Genomic DNA, 16,955 nt, shown 5'->3' with positions numbered 1-16,955 from the left:
TTAAAAATGCCAAAAAAACCCAAGCACAATCTTAACTTTGCATACATGATTATGGGCTTTGAGCTAGTTATTACTGCTCAAGAAAAACATCTTGAGGTTAAAAAAGCCACTTTCATGCATCTATTAGCTGGATGCTCACTGACAGCTAAAAAGTGAAAAAATAAAAAGCAAAAAGAATAGAGAATAGAACAGAAAACATCATTATGCCATTATATCAACCCATTGAATAATCCCACATTTGAAGTAATGCATGTCATTTTAATCCTACCTCTTGAAAAGGATACAGACAATTGGATAATACTCAGAGGAAGTTGCAAAGGTGAACAGAGGTACAAAGTTATTTCCATATGAGCCACTAGACTGAATAGAACCACCAGCAAAGATACAAGTTGTGAATGTCACAGTGGAGGTGGCAAGGTGGTGAATGCACTTCATCCTCATAATACGGGAATTAGAGGTCATCAAGAAATGATGCAAGGTGGCAAGCTGAAAACAAAACGAACCAAAAGAGTGGGTAATTTTTGCACAATGAATATTTTAACTATGGTAATTTTGTCAGACTTACAGATTTAGGTGTTGTACAAACACTTAGGTGTTGTAAATGCTGAAAGTTTGCATAGACTTAAAGAAATTACTGTACAAGTTCAGGGGAGAAAAGTCTTTGAAGGGTTGCTGGACAGAGGAGTCAGCCAAGTCCAAGAGGTTCCCTGGACCAGGCACAGGAGGAGGTTGGGTGAGTGCAGCTGCCTGTTCACCCCCTCCTCTCTACTTGTGTGAGTGCAGCACTCAAAAATGGCATGGAATACGTTTTTCTGTATTTCTTGGAGAGGAAAAAAGGCATTGGCTGAAGCATGATTCTTTCCTCATATCACCTCAACATGGAGGAACCTTGTACAGTTACTGCCTGGGTCAGAGAGAGACTTTTGCTAAGAAAGCTCAGTAGAAAAGACAACTTGCTCATCTCAGCAAAACCAGAGCAGAGGCTCAGCCTCTGCCACCTTCTCCTGCATGGACAAACCCCCATCACAGCCCATGTCCCTCTCTGAGCCCTGGGAGGTGCCCACAGCACTGCTGTCACCATGGGCTGCTCCCACCCTCGGGCATTGTGAGCCCCTCCGAAGGGTTGTGCTCCCAGGAGCTTCCAGCCACATCTTTCATCTGCGGCCTCGCTGAAGTTCAGCATCTGGCCTGGCACTGTCATTGGGGACTGTCGGGTCACTAGAACTGTCCCCTTCTCCCCAGCCATATGAAAGCTGGAAGCTTGGTGGGAGCAAGTGTGAAGAGCTCTGAGCTGCTTCTGCTGACACTCCTTTGCTCTGGCTGAAAAATGCCTGGGTGTCTTTATCACAATGAAAATCAGGCCCTTTGTATTCAAATGAGGATGAAGTTGCTGCATAATTAAAATAATCTAATGGCAGGAAGTCCAGAGGGAATTCGCAGCTTCCACCATAGTGGATTTTCAAATACAAACACTTTAAAAAGCAGAAGTGTATCCGTATAACACACAGCTGATTTACAGCCTAAGTGACAAACGTCTTGGGGCTTAAAAAATAATCTCTTCAATTCTCTCTGTATCCCTCAGCAAATGTATGCACAGCCTGAGAGGCACAACTAGCCCTGCTGAAGGATATTCTGATGAAACAGCTGCTGCAAACAAGTGTATTATATTACCACAGCAAGAAAAAGAGCATGAATACAGCGAGGTGCAGAATGACACAGTCAGCATTACCATATATATTTACCTAGGCTAGAGCTCGGTGTAAATAATATATAAGGAGTAGTTCTTTGCTGTGTCCTAAGGGAGGAACAGCAGTTACAACAGATCATCTTAATACGACATAGTGTCTAGGAGGCCCTGGAAAATTCCTGACGTAGAAGTTCTGCCATAGTGTAAAGATGTGCTTGCTTATGACCTAGCTTTTGCAAATGCTTGGATAACCCATAAAATGCCTTTTTGGCAATATTTATTTACACATAACTCATCTGGATTTACATAAAAGTGCAAAATGCACAGAAAGCTGCTCAGCACCAAAGCCCTCTCATGGAAAGCTGTTCCTCAGCCATCATCCCATTTGATTTTTCTGTATGGAGATTGAAGGTGACCATGACTCATCTGGGATGACAAGAAACACGATGGAGTGGTAACGGACAAAACTGATTGCAGTGCTAAATGTGGATGACTGCTGGGACTGTGAAGAGAGGAATGGGGTTGGCACCACTTACAGAGCAGAAGCAATAAGAGGAAGGTCTATAAAAAAGAAGCAGAAGAAAACCCCATGGACACAAGAATAGCTAGAAAGGAGTTGTTACTTTAGGGGGCTGTAAGCCATAAAGTGTTGAAGAGGAGTGAGTAATAACATTAGAAGAAGCCCAAGCATCAGGGAGAGAACTGACATCTAGAGACATGGCCAAAAAAGAGTTGTCAGTGAGAGTTCAGGGAGAAGCTAAAATTAGGTGAAAAACAAGCCAGAAAAATGGCTGGGGGAATATAAAATGGAATTAATGGTTGTCATCAGCATTTCCAGTTAGTTGAGAGGAGAAGGAAACTGGGGAGGTGATAAGATTAAAGGGAAGCAGGTGAGTACAGCCCTGGCAAGATGCTGGGTGTGATGGGTAATGGCTTGTAAAATCAGCTGAGTAGGGCTTTTTCTCCCAGAAATGTTTAAGTATTAAAGGAGTGGACCACTCCAGGAAAGGAAGCTATGAAGGAAATAAAGGCAGCTAATAGCTGGGGATGCAGGATTGATTGATGGAGGAAAGAACTAGGAATAAAGAGTAGGCAGAGATGTCACAGTGAGAAAAACAAGGGAGAATGAAGGAAGAAAAGAAGATCATGAAGAAAGAAGGATGGAGGAGGCTGCAGCTTTGAGCCACTTTGTCACAGTTTGTTAGTCTGGGATTCTGTCTGGGACCTGAAATCATAGCTGAAGGAGCACAGGGCAAATGCTTGCAGGAAATTCCTCCAATGTCCCTGAGCCCTCACTTGGCCCATTAACCATGCACTGGCACAGGTTTATCAAAGCTGGAATGCAAAATTAAGTTTTGGGGGAGAGCTTGAACATGTGAGGGGAAAGCAGATGGAAGAGAGAAGCACGCAAAACATTAAGGACAGAGAGCAGATGAGAGAGGGGAAGACTTCATCACTGAGATAATGCTTAATCCTCCACAGAAGTGCCTGAAGCCACTTGTTACTCATATTGAAGAGAGCATGGCATGGAAAGTAACGGAGAGAAAGCTATAATCACCACAGAACCATCATAAATGCTGAAACATATCCCCCTCATGATCACATTAGCAGCTGAATCGCTCAGCTTCTTCATTAGTCTGTGCTGGAAAAAGAGAAGGGAAACAAGGAATAATATTTTTTTTATAAGGAGTTCTTTTTCTGAGCAAGCAAGTAAATCACTAGCCAGCATTCCAGAAGAGAGTTCCTGTGCAGAACTCATTGCACGTTAGTTGTACATCATTTTGTATTAAGTGTTGGACATACTGTAGAGGGACCAACTTGTTGCCATTTCACATTTCCCAGTGGAATGCTGTTTCCACACTGATTTCTTTCTCTTGACAGCTCTGGTAATACCCTGGATGTGATGGGTAATGGTTTGTAAATTAAAACAAACAAAAAGCAGCTTTCTTTAGTTTGGTGTTATGGAAAATCTATTTTTCTTCCGTTCAGATGTTTTTTGCACCTGGCTACCAGAACCCATCTGCTTTTGCTCAGACACAGGCAATACTGGGGCAAGAGAACATGGGAGCTCCCTTTGCTTTCCACAAGCAATAATCAGCATTTTGAGACACATCTCTGAAAATAAGGATTTAGGGAACATGAGGACAATCACTTGCTCTGGATCCTCCTCTGGCTGTGAGACTGAAATCACAGCTCTTCATTTTCAGTCACTAGTATGCTAAGGTTTCTCAGAATAAAAGTATCTCCATTCTCTTTGTGTCATGTAACAGGCAGAGCCAGCACTACTTTCTTCTCCATGGGTGGCCCTTTAAGACCTAGATAGACTATGAGTTTTCAGCCATTTCAGTCAATATTTTTCATTGCATGGAGGAAACCAAGCTTGGAGAAAAGATAGCAGCCTGGCCTGGCCTCCTGCTTCCTTCCCAAGCCTGAAAGAGGGTAACTGGCTCATGTGCAATAAAGATGTGCCCATGAGCTCAGCAGTCAGACCCTACCTGTAACATCAGTAACAGCTCACAGCACCATTTCCCAGCTTTTCTTCCCCTCTCCATCAATCCGTTATCACGGAAAGGTAAAGCTGCTGCCAGGCACCTCTGTGTTTTCCTTGGGGCTATTATTAGTTGTCCTTTAGGTAGCAAAAACTTCTACACAAACATGAAAGAGAGCAACAGGGAGTACAGCTGCTGTAAACCATGCTGAGTTTGGATGTAGGAGACTTTGTTCCAACTCCTGGCTGCAATAGTCCTCTGCAAACAGTGTCCCTAGTTTGTATATCCACCCCCTGACCAGGAGGATGGCTGTAGCAGCAGGTAATATCAACAACTTTACAAGTACAGACAATTTAAAGAATTCAAAGCATTTTAAACTTGATAATTTTGTTATATTTTACATGAAAATGGCAGGAAAACAGCTGAGACTAATTCTGCTTTGACACCAAGGGATTGCAGTGGAGAGGTGTTAGAATGGAAAAAAAATCAGTGTTTAACTTCCTATATAGTCCACTCCTGTCTGAACTATTCCCTTTGGTCTCTTCCCTCTGCTTGTACAACATGCTCCCAGGCCTTGCCAGCTTCAAGTTTTCACAGCTATTTGTTTTATGCTATTAATTTAAAGCTGATTTCCCTAAGGTGTGCAGTGACTTTCCCTCTGCTTTTCCATCTCCCAGTATAATGGGACACAGCCCTGAGTAAAGCTTTAAAGATGCAGGATGATGCAAAGTGCTTACCAGTAGCAGCAATATCACATTTTTAGTCTCCCTCTTGAAAAACTGTTATGAAAAAGATAGGAAGAATGCCTTTGAAGTCAGATGGGGCTTAATGCACACAACTTGTTAGACCTCTGTGTAGCATGAGTCCAGGGTACATGTATTAATCCATGATTCAGGTGCAGTAGCAGTAGTTGGATCAGAACTATTTTTTGGGGGAAAGGATTTTCCTTTTGGTCAAAAGTAGAATCCTTAGTGCTAGAACATCCATAATATGTCTCATTAAGAATAGGCACAGTCAAAACCGTTCTGAAACCCAAAAAGGCAGAAGTGCAGCAGTTCAGGAACCATGGCAAAACTGCTCCCTAAATCAACTGGTGGCCAAAGGCTACTTCTGCAAGGCTGGTGCTCATGCACAGGTAATTCTAGGTGATTATGAGTGAATGGGTGATTATGATTATGCGTATGTGTTTGCTCAAGAAGCATCACACAGGCAAAATCTCCCCTCGTGGCCATCTGGGCTTCCTCTGGGGGTGCAGTGGATACTTGTGTGCTTCTCCCAAATTCTGCTGTCCCTGGTACAGATAGCTACAGATGTGTGCACAAACCCTTCAGCTGTACAATATGCATCCTACCACTGTCTCAGTAAAACTGCAGGCTGGCAACTTTTTTGACAAATAAGCAGCAAGTAATGAATGGACATAAGCAGAATGAGATTTTAAAAGAAAATCTGGGTAATCCACGGGTCATGTAACCAGTAGGATAAATAACAGATGGGCAAAGATAATCTTGGATTGGAGGCTGAACAGTGAAAATGCAATAGAGTGACTTAAAATGAATTTGCAATATGAAACCGTCCTCTCCAGGACCTCTGACACAGACTCCCTGTACTCCAGCAAGGATTTAGAGTCAGGAGCTGTAGAATCCATCTCTATCTGAATTGTAGCAAGAAATTAAAGGGAAAGCAGACAAGAAACCAGCCCTTTTAATGCTGAGAAAATACCCGTGTCTTCTATTCATAGAAATAAAACATGGTATTAATGTTTAAAATAAAGTGACAACCAACCATTAAATCTGCCACAAATAGGAATAGAATTCTTTCAGGGTTACTGGAGTCAGTGGTGATCTAAATAGGCATGAAATGAGGTTCTGAATGTAGTGTTGCTTTCCTTTTCTTTAGGTCCACAACTGGGATATTCACATCACCACTACAGGAAGGAACCACTGTTTCTGGAAACAAACCAGCACAGGGAACCTCCTAGGAGAGAGGTTGTTTGTAGGAGAGAGCAAAGAAGCCATGGGCAGCATGAGTGGCTGTTTCTTGGCTTTATTGGAAGCTGTGTGTTTGTTTTGCTGGTTTTTTTTTTCTCCTTTCACTGTGAGGAACACTCTCCCTGGAGAAAGCAGGCTTTACCCAGCTCTCTAAAGGCTCTCTGCTCTTCAAGCTGCCTAATTACAAATTACGTCACATCAACTCATCTGAACCCCCATGCAGAGGGATTATAGACATTTAGGGAGTCAGATGAGGCTGCTAACTCTCAATTCACTTTGAACATTTCACAGATAGCTACTAATCACAGGCAGTCTCTTCTGTGCAGCTCAGGAAGCAGGGTCATGTCTAATCTGGTAAATCAGTGCCCCTGCTGCAGTTGTTCCTGGGTAAACACAGGACATGTGGGGGAAGGAGGTGACCTGGGCTTCCTACACTGCAGTAAGCAGATTTATAAAACCGGAGTGGGTGTATCACAAGCAGAAGCTCTCTGGTAAGGTGGGAATTGAGGATGATTTCAAGGAGTTATGGGCCTTTTTCAGGGTTTTACTCCAAGTTGGATGCTTTGAATTCTATTAATTTAAAATCCCTTTCCAAACTAGAGAAAGGAGGATTTCTACCTGGAAGTTTACTGCTGAAGCCAATAATTCACTGTTGATCTTATTTGTTTGCTGAAAGTATGAATCTGTTGGGTCCTGAGGATTGGACACTCAAGAGGCAGCAACTGGTTCCGTGAAAGAACCCCAAAAAGGCACAAATTCTCTTATTGATTGCATTGAAGTGCTGCCATCCAGACAAAATCACAAAGGACCTTTCCTGAAATATTACTTACAGCTTTTGACATATCTGACTTTTCTGGAGTCTCCTTTGCCACCTCACTAACTCTCCCAGGAAATGAGAACAAGCTGAAAACCAACATTTGTGACCCAAGAGGCATTCTCAGATTTGAAATTTAATCTGGTACCACAATGAAAATAAAAACTCAGTGTTTATTTGTGGTTATTTTTTCTTCCCTTAGCACAAAATAGTTTCAAATAAGGTACTTGTCCTTATTGAAACTTCTTTTTTCTTGAAAAGATCAAGTCATTCTGCTTACTCAGTAATTGCTGGATTTCATTTTGTTATCTTAAACTGGATGGAGCTCTGAGAAACCTGATCCAGTTGAAGAGGTTGCTGCTCATTGCCAGGGATTTGGAATAGACAATGTTAGGCATTTCTTGGGTGTTTGGTCACAACTTCCCTGCAGGTAGAAGCCAAACTCCTCTTGATTTTAGCAGTGTACCTTTACCCCTAGGAGTAGATCAGAGTGAAGGCTACAAAAGCAGGATTTTTGCAGCCAGCCCAGGGATTCTCAAAGCTATCCCAAACCAAAAGGAAAGCCTGGCAGGTTTCAAAGAGCCATTTACCAACTGTGCCCCTTTTATCTCATTGGAGAGGTAGGGGAGGAAGGCAGTGATATGTGGAGACAGCCAGACCCAGATCCTTCCCTGTTCTGATGACTTTCCTTCCTCTTCTAAAATAAATATTAGCAAAGTGGTGATGTAATTTACATCTCAAATGACACAAAAGCTGCAACAGAAGACATGTCCTGCAAGGTGACTATACTTGGATATCTGGACAAGAATATCCGATCTCTAAGAACTGCAGACCCCTTCAAAGTGCTCTGTCCAGCTGCTAGACAGAGGTACAGAAAAGCTGTACTCTTCAGAGCTGTGACCTAATGGCAGAGTTTATAACTATGATTATTTTTATTTTTTTCCCTCAGACTCTCCTACCTTACCTATTATTCATATTACTTCCTCTTGTTTCAGTAGAGAAGGAATAACCCAAATTAAGGAATAGGGATAATACTGCCTTGGAAGTTATGTGTTAAAGGAGAAAAATTAATGGAATGAAGCCTCTGTATCATCTTTGGGTCTGAGTTGATGTGCTATGGGGCCTCTGGGGAGCCTGGCTGGGTATATTTAGATCTCGAGGTTTACATTCAGCAAGGCACTTAATCATGTGCCTTGACATTATGCTCTGGAGTGCTCCTTCTGGACTTCATCAGGAGTCCTCATCTCTCTGACCTTGTTCATGAACGTGTAGCTACATCATTAGGTTCATCTGCATTAAGGACTTTAATTAGAAAAGGACTTCATCTGAAAGGTTCATAGCTGAGCTGAGGGCAGGGGGGAAATCAGCTTTTGAAATCAAGTCACTCTGTGTGACAGCCTTTAGCTGTGGATTCCTGCATCTGAAGGTCTTGTCCAGAAGGGTGCTGCCTTCTGTCTACCAGCTCTGGGTGTGATTCAGGGCAATTCCAATGTCAGACACAGTACTGACTTGTGTCTTCATAAAATGAGGCCAAACAAACTAATAAATATGCAGCACAAAGTGAACACTCACACCACATAATAAAAAAAGGGTTCTGTAAAAAGCTGTGATAAAAAAAGTTTACATTTATCATCCCACTTAATTGTATTGGGTCTAAAATTAATGAGCCTTAGCTCTAAACTCCATTTAAGACAATAGTTAATTGCTTCATTTTAATAAATTTTGGCAGAATGGTGAGTATAACAATGACTGAATGCTCAATTATTACCTAGGCTAGAAAATAAAGATATACAGTATTAATGATATACACAATCTGAAAAGCAATTAGGATCCTGAAGGTAGAATAGGCAACTCACTTAAAAACAGGGTAATAAGTGAACTTCCTTATCAAACGCAGGGGGAAAAAAGGTCTTAAAAGCAAGAAATCTCATTGCCTGGGATTTGAGCTTGATTCATTTCTTGTTCCCCTCACCTGTGTCTGTGACGTGTTCAAAACCTGTCAACAGCGGTGTCATGGGAACACAAGAGAAGCAAGCAAAGAGCAATGCATTCATGCTGAACAGCTTGTGCTGTACAGAGTGGATGCAGTAACTGCATTAGAGAGCTCAGCTTTACAGCAGCATCAAAAGTGGAAAGGGGAACATGACAGATCTGGAAAATGAGGGTCAGAAATGAAAAAAAACCTTTGGAAAGAATTAATCTTCACTGCACTTTCGTTCTACACCTCAGACACACAGTGGTGTTTTTCTAAACCCACAAAACTGTGGGGTGTGGGGATGATGTTTCTACTCCTACCACTTCAATCATTGTAAACATCTTCTTTTCCCCAGTTGTGTTCCCTCTGTGGACTTTGAAAGCTCTCTAGAGCAGGGCACATCCCCTTGTAAATCGTGTGTAACCGGAGTCGTTTGGTCTCCAGGACATCTCTGTCACCTTCACATCTGCACCAAGGACCCCTCAGAGAGGTGAACCCTCCTCAGCAGGTGCCTTCTGAGTGCATCACTGCAGTACCCCCCTCGTATGGCAGGGGCACAGCGTGGGGTGGAGGGAATCTGGATAAATATTGCTGGAAGTGGCAATATTTCTTCTCTCTTGCACCTACCCACAATGTGGTGTGAGAATGTTTACATAAACAGCCTTCTCATTGGGCACTGAAGGAAAAGTCTAATTTTTTATTAAATTCCTGCATCTCTCGAGTCTTTGAGGTGCATAATATTAGCTTTCATCTCTATTTTTCCCAATTAAGAGAAATTAGATTGTTTCAGAAGCACAATGACAGTTACTCTAGATGGTCTTTAACTAATACATTGTACAGAAGCACTGTACTACCTCTCCTTTTGATTTACAGATTATTATATTCCCCAGAAGTCCAAAGTCCTGTTTGCATTCATTAGCAAAGTTGCTGCCTAAACTCAGGGCATTTTCTGAATCGTTTTTTGTTTCTTTGACAAATCTCTTTTCTTGGCATTTTGCAGCACCGTATTTCCATTTTCACAACTGCTTTTTTGGTTTCTTCTTCCATGACTGATTGTGCTCTGCTTATCTATATTTAATCACATTCACTATTTGATATTACTTTAGAGTCTAATTTCGAAGCCCATTATCATCTGTGGGTCTTTAGCATAATTTAAAAACCAGAAAACCTTGATTTCAGTGCCATTATACCCAGTGTTAATATAAACAATAACAAATCTCACATCCCACTGCTGGCTTTTGCAGAGTCTCTCACGGCTGTTAAATTTTCTTTTTAAAGACATGGTTTCTAGAATTAACCTAATTTTAAGCACTGCGCTAATATCTCATGCCTGTATAACTCTGCTTCTTAGATGTTATTTTAATTAGGAACCAAAGAATTGGGTTAAAAGCTTTACAAATTTCCTACCCAAAGCAGTGATTGGTTTCATTACAGAAGCCTTTACACTGACAGTAAAACTCAACACGTTCTAACAAGCCAGAGAAGCATGACCCTTTTTTTTATGAAATCACGTGGGTTTTCAAAGTAGAGCCTGTATCACCTGTTTTGTGTCCTTTAAAAGCAGATTCCTCCTTTAAACCAGATCCGTTCATAGGAGACAGGGCATCATTCAGTGGCTTTGGGGATTTTGTGATGGATCAAATGCACAGCCTGAGCAGAATATGAAAATCCTGACTATGGCTGCCACTGCTGCCTCTTTTTTATTATCATGGCTGCTCACTGGAACTGCTTTTCTAATAAATGTTTGCAAGATGAGCCTGTTTCCACTGCTTTTCTACTCTCTGTTTTCTGAATCCCATCAGCTAGAGCTTGTGTGTCCTGGCTGAGGCAGGATGCTCGCCTGAATTAATCCTTGAAGCAGTTCCTATTCAGCCAGCTTTGGGACCTGTAGAGCAAGGTGGGGTTTGTGTGCTTTGGTTTTTCCATTACTTTTTGATTCAGGGACTCTGTCGAGACATTTCAACCACTGCATTTCTTGTGCCAGGCAATACTTGAGACTTTTCTTAGTGGTTTTAGTATCCCTTTCCCCAGGTGAAACCATGGCAGGAAAGTTACTTTTTTTCCAAGGATAACTGTGCCTATGCCTAGAATATCTATTGAGCTGCTGTTTTTGGAAGTCAGCTTGTTTTCCATGGGTCAGTACAGACCTCTGAAAGCTTGAGAGAAAACATCTTCCAGGCTTGGGTTTTCACTGAGGTTTCTCCAGCCTTTCAGCTCTTACTCCTCCTGAGCTCTGCTTGCATGGAGACAGTGACTGAATTTGCTCTTCACGGCTCCAGGGCAGATCCAGATGTTCTTGCAACACATTTTAGTTCCCCAATATCAGGTGTGACCAGTTTCTGTCTCTCCTGTGCTTTCCCCAGCTTTGTGTTCTTTGCTGCTAGTATGATGGTGAAGAAGGGAATTGCAGGGCTAGACAGTGTCCGGTTAAAAAGGTAATTAAATTAGATAGAGATAAGGGAAGGAAGTTAGAAAAAAATGCTTGGACAAAGAGATGAGGACTGGGAGGTAGAAGAGAGGCTGAGGAAAGGGAAACAAGACTGGGACAAAACAGTCAAGAAGGGAAGGGAGAGACACCTGGCACACTGGTGCTGTGAGGTGGGCAGAAAAAGCTCTGTCCATGGTGGATGGAAAAGAGGTTCAGACCTACATTAGACTCTCCTGCCACTGACAGAAAAGCATGAAACCCTCTGGCCAGCTACGTGCCCTGCTCTTCAGTGCCAGTCTGCACTGGGAACAGTGACCTATTCCTGCTCTAATTCACTTATCCCAGTAGCCATGACCAAATGCTTTCGCTCTGCTGGTTGGGGCAGAGGGACTAATTTATGTTACACCATATGCTGAGATTTACCTTGGGTGGTAAGGACGTTCTGTTTGGGTTTTCAACCAAAACAGGACAGAGGAGCCTTAATATTTAACAAAACTGTCATTAAAAGATCATTACTGGAAAGCAAACAGTCAAATATGAAACATAGGTTGACAGCAGAGATCTCTCACTGCTATAAACACATCTTGTAAATGAAAGGCATGTGGAAGCCTTAAACCCCTCAGTAGTTACAACTTCTGGTGCACTTTTCACAAAAGTCTTAAAACAATGAAAAACTAGTTTTGTCACCAGTCCTTTCATTTTCCTTTCCTTTGTTTCCATTTGTGATTGCAAATGGTCACAGCATATGGGTCAAGAATGAATTTTAGACATTCTTTTTCCAAAGGAGGAGTAAAAATCTTTGACATAAAGATCAATGGGCGAAAGTTGGTCAGTTTTATCAGGAGATGAAGGTAACCCTATCAACCTCATTAACTGCTTTAATATCTTTGAAGATGAAAATTGATTCTTCAGAGCTCACCTGTGTGGAGGGAAAGGTGAAATAACAGAGTGGAAATTGGCAGCTTGGAAAAACATTTCAGTTTACAACTCTGTGAAGAAGCTCCTGTGTGTAAAGTGATTTACTTAACAGGAGGGTGTAAAATCTGGAAAAGAGAAAGCAAAAGACCCACATTTGAGATATATTCTGCCTCTCCTGATACCCCATCTCATCTCATACTGCTTTGTCCCTGCAGAATTCAGTTTCACAGTGGGTTTTACAGACATAAATGACTAGATGGCTTCCCCAAGATCATGTGGGGACACCAACCAGAACCCCTCATCCTGTCCTGAGTAAAGAGGTGACCTAAGATGAGATATGGGGGCCACTCAAACCCAAGAGTATAAGGAGATGGAAGAGATGTTATTTTGTCTATCTCCAAGCAGTCTGACTATAAATTGTGCCTTCTCCCAGAAAATCTTTGATGTAGAAAATTCAGCTGATGTAGTCACCACCCAGTCTTAGAGAGGAAGGATGAAAGGACAGCAGTAAAACTGATTTTTGAAAGGGCTGGGAATTAATAAGAATCAACTTCTCAAACACTCAACACACAAATTTTATATTTCTGAAGAAAGGACTGAGGCTGCCAATATATTGCTTAAGTCAGGCTAATCTAGCTCATAAAAAAATAGGTGATTCTAAGGAAATAATCATAAACCTGCCTTTGGCCACACATCACTTTTGAACTTTGCTTCAACCACAGTACAAGACAAGACTATGGATTTGTCTAGGGACAAAAGCAAAATTTATTTCCCTGCAAATAAATCTTTTTTTATTGTACTGGTTTTAGCTCAGATACAGTTAATTTTCTTCATAGCATGGAGCTATGTTTTGGATCTGTGTTGAAAACAGCATTGATAACACAGGGATGTTTTAGTTATTTCTGGGCAGGGCTTACACAGAGCCAAGGCCTTTTCTCCTTCTCATCTGACACCTCCAGACAGGAGGCTGGGGGTGCACAAGGTGTTGTGAGGGAACAGAACCAGGACAGCTGACCCTGACTGACCACAGAGATAATCCACACTGTATGGCATCATGCCCAGTACATAAAGCTGGGGGAAGCAGAAGGAAGAGGGAAGATGTTCAGAGTCATGAGTTTTGTGTTCTCAAGTCACCTTTATGCATGATGGAGCCCTGCTTTCCTGGGGATGGCTGAGCACCTGCTGCCCATGGGAAGTGACGAATGAATCCCTTGTTTTGCTTTGCTTATATGTGGCTTTTGCTTCACCTTTTAAACTGTTTTTGTCTCAACCCACGGGTTTTTTAATTTTTGCCCTTCCAACTGTCTCTCCCATCCCACCGGGAGGAGCTGTGTGAGTGTCCATGTCAGCCTTGGCTGTTGGCTGTGATTAAACCAGGACACTGGTTTCCAGTATTTAAACATTTCAAAATAGATGGAGACCATTTTCTCTCAAAAGGACATGATTAAGAAGCCTGCCCACCAGGTTGTCAGTCCTCCACCCTTCACAATAAAAGGTGATTTATCATGCAAGCAGTCTGAAATACATTTCTGGAGTCTGCATCCTGCCACTTATTCCAGACAGTAAAAAGAATGGTTTCATGAGCAACCATGAGACAGAAATGGAGAGCAAGGGCAAGTACAATTCAGTCCCTGACTGTTGCAACATTTCCTGATGCCATTTGCAAGTGATATGGCCCCTTATTTTCTGCCTCAATCTCTTCAGGAAACCACAATTCATCAGTGCTTTTAGATTAGTTCAGGTTTTTAGAGGGCAAGGGCAGAAGTGCCTCCATACTGGACTCAGTAGTTGTTCTGAATCTACACCAATTACAGGAGACAGACTGTGAATTCATATTTTTATTGAGGACCAACTCAGCAAAGTAATTGTGCAATTTTCTAGCTAACTAGTGCTGTGATTCATCTCACCTACCTTAAAAACCAAGCTAGTCACTCTTCATGGTCACTGGGAGACCATAGACACTTTGGGGACATCATTTATCACCTCTATTCACAATCTCAGGCTGCTCAGCTGCTCCCTACCCTCTGTGGCCTCCATCACTTTGCTCAGACATGGATGTCTAAACTGCAGACGAATTTTAGTCTCACTGCCTGATTTTCAGAACAGATAAACACCCAATTTGTTTAAATGTCAGGGGCCTGTTGAGGTGTTTGGAAATTGCTACTGTTTAGCCTATTTGTGGTTTAACTTTCTCAAACCCTGTGACTTGATAGGACCATGAGATTGTTAGGGCTCAGGCAAAATGTCACCTTGGTACTTCCAGGACACTTTCCCTTCAGTAGATATATCGAGGCAGGGGTATCCATTGAAATATCTCCTGCAAAATGGATGGAAAAGGCTCTGCCCTCAGAGCCTCCTAGTCCTGGCAAATCCAGCTCCTAACTTTTCTCTTGTAGAGGAAGGTTCGTCTCCTCAGCAAGGCTGGGGTCTGAACCTCAGCTGGACTTCTGACCCTCTGAGACATTTCAACATCAAAGATTAGGGCTGCAAAACTGTCAGAAAGTTGGAAGCATTTAGAGCTGAGGGAGCCTCCTTCAAAGCAGCTGTGTTAATCCTATCGTAAAATTAAACTCATCCTCTCCAAAGCAGATGTGTTTTTCTGCCCCATGGAAGTCAATGGAACTTTTAAATATGCTTCAATAGGGTCAGGTTTCAGCCCTTGTTCTCTTTTAACCCTTTCTTGCGCATTTTACTAATCCAGGTTCTCTTATTTAGCTCAGCTCAGGGAATCTGGGGAGAAAGTAAGCCTAACAAGCTGGTTTTCCTCAGTAAAGATAAGTGCAGTAACTACTTCCCTTGTGGAAGTTCAGAAATTTTATGGAAATGCTTTACAGTGGACAGAAAACGGAAAAATAAAAAATTTATTTTGGAGTTGTTTGGAAACTACAGGTCTCCTGAATTCTCATGGTGTTCAGAACTTCTTGAGTAAGGGCTGAAGAGCAATTAACATGCAGTGCCTTCCAGCATGGTAACCAAAAGGTTCTCAAAGTTTTTCAGGCAATGGCTTCTATTCCTCATAATTTATATTTTGACACTGGAAAAAAAATGTCACATTTGAGAGAGCATTTAGCAGAGGTTATGCATTTTGCTAGCTTTCCTTGACTGTTTTATAACCAGTTATGTAGAAAAATATTTCTATTTTAACCCTGTCTCACCTTTGCAATTGAAATGCTGCCAGACCTGTTGGTCACACTGCAGACTCTGCAGGGTACTCTAGCTCTCCACATCTGAATTCTGCAGCCTGATCTCTCTTCTCAGTTTCTTTCTTGCTTGAGCCACGGTCCATTTCCTAAGAACTAGGTTAAGTAGTCTTTGATCTTTTCTTCTTCCCACACAAAGCATCTTCTCTGATTTCAAACATATTTTCCAATTGGTGCTGATCTTAGTGGGCTACACAAAATGTATACAGACATCCCCATGAGAGGAGGAGAGAGCAAAGGAACCCTTAATCCCTCAGAGCAATGTTCTTGCCCACCTCCCAAGTGTTGTGGTAGTACCCCCGATAGGCTGAAATTTTTCAGTACCCGTGCACACATTCCAGACAAGTTGTGCAAGATATTGATGTTTTCCGAATACCTACAAGAGCCTCACTGACCCTGATGTCTTTCCTACAGATCTTCACAGCGGGAGGAAGGAGTTTCCTCCAACCAAAACCTGCAATGGTGCCTGTCTCTCTGCTCCACACTGGAATTCAGAGCCTAAATGCCCCTGTGCATCTGGAGTCCTGCCCGGAAGAATAATGGATAGAGAAGGACAAGGGATGTGGGGAGCAAAGAGGGATGGTCAGGGGTCCTGAGCACCTGTGGGAATGAGAAATTGTTATAAACAATGTCCAGGCTTGGTGTGAGACCACAGGAAGAGGAGGTTGGACTGGAGGCACCTTTGGCTCAGGTCCTGCCAGGGAAGCTTCCTGCAGATGATCCCATCTGGGTTCTAGCACTGGCTCTAAGGAGATATGGGGAAGAAACCTCTTCCTAGGAACCTCTTCCTGCTGGGATGGACCAGCAACATCCAGCTCATCTGCTCTTGACCTTTGCAAACAATAAAGGTTTCATGACACTGTGACTGAGCATGTGTGAGGAGAGATGTGTGTAAGTCCTGAATTTATTATCTGTATTATTTCAGGATTGTTTGGCTTCAGTCTTCATACATTTCTTAGAAAGATTCAGAGGACAGAGTGAAGCAGCAGGCATGAGATACCACGTATCTAATCAGGGCTCAGCCAAATCCCCCAAAACAAGAAAGCAATATTAGAAAGGTGCTTCCACACTCTTTCCTGATTCACTTTTCTGAGATTTCTGCCCAAATAAGGGGTGTTGGAATGAAGACCCATGGTGATATTGCCTGACCCTGAAACTTGCATCTCACAGCAACTGAACAAGGATATAGAAAAGAAAAAGTTGTTAATAGATTCTTCAGGGGAAAAACCCACAAACCTAAGACAGAAATATTGAGTTCAATCAACACAGCCTGTCAGCCAAATTCTGGTGCAAGGAGTTCTTCTAGATTTGATGGGCTTATTCTTAAAAGGCAGAGGAAAAATATTCAAGCCCAAAAGTGTGACTGTTTGCAGTTCACAGTATGATACAGATAATTACAATTGTCCTTATGTACAGCCACTTACCTGTAATTAATTAATAAAACAATTATTGCAAG

General features: G+C 42.2%; 1 long non-coding RNA gene across 1 annotated transcript; it reads left to right on the top strand.

Moving 5' to 3' along the window:
• Positions 1–6,573: 6,573 nt before the first annotated feature.
• LOC125328926 lies at positions 6,574–16,364 on the top strand. The gene is made up of 2 exons (XR_007205056.1): positions 6,574–6,655; positions 15,914–16,364. It is a non-coding gene; the product is annotated as an uncharacterized LOC125328926 (long non-coding RNA).
• The last annotated feature ends 591 nt before the right edge of the window (positions 16,365–16,955 follow it).

Source organism: Corvus hawaiiensis, chromosome 1 (genome assembly GCF_020740725.1).
Source record: "Corvus hawaiiensis isolate bCorHaw1 chromosome 1, bCorHaw1.pri.cur, whole genome shotgun sequence".
In the NCBI taxonomy this organism is placed as follows: Eukaryota; Metazoa; Chordata; class Aves; order Passeriformes; family Corvidae; genus Corvus; species Corvus hawaiiensis.
This window is presented reverse-complemented; position numbering and strand designations above follow the sequence as displayed.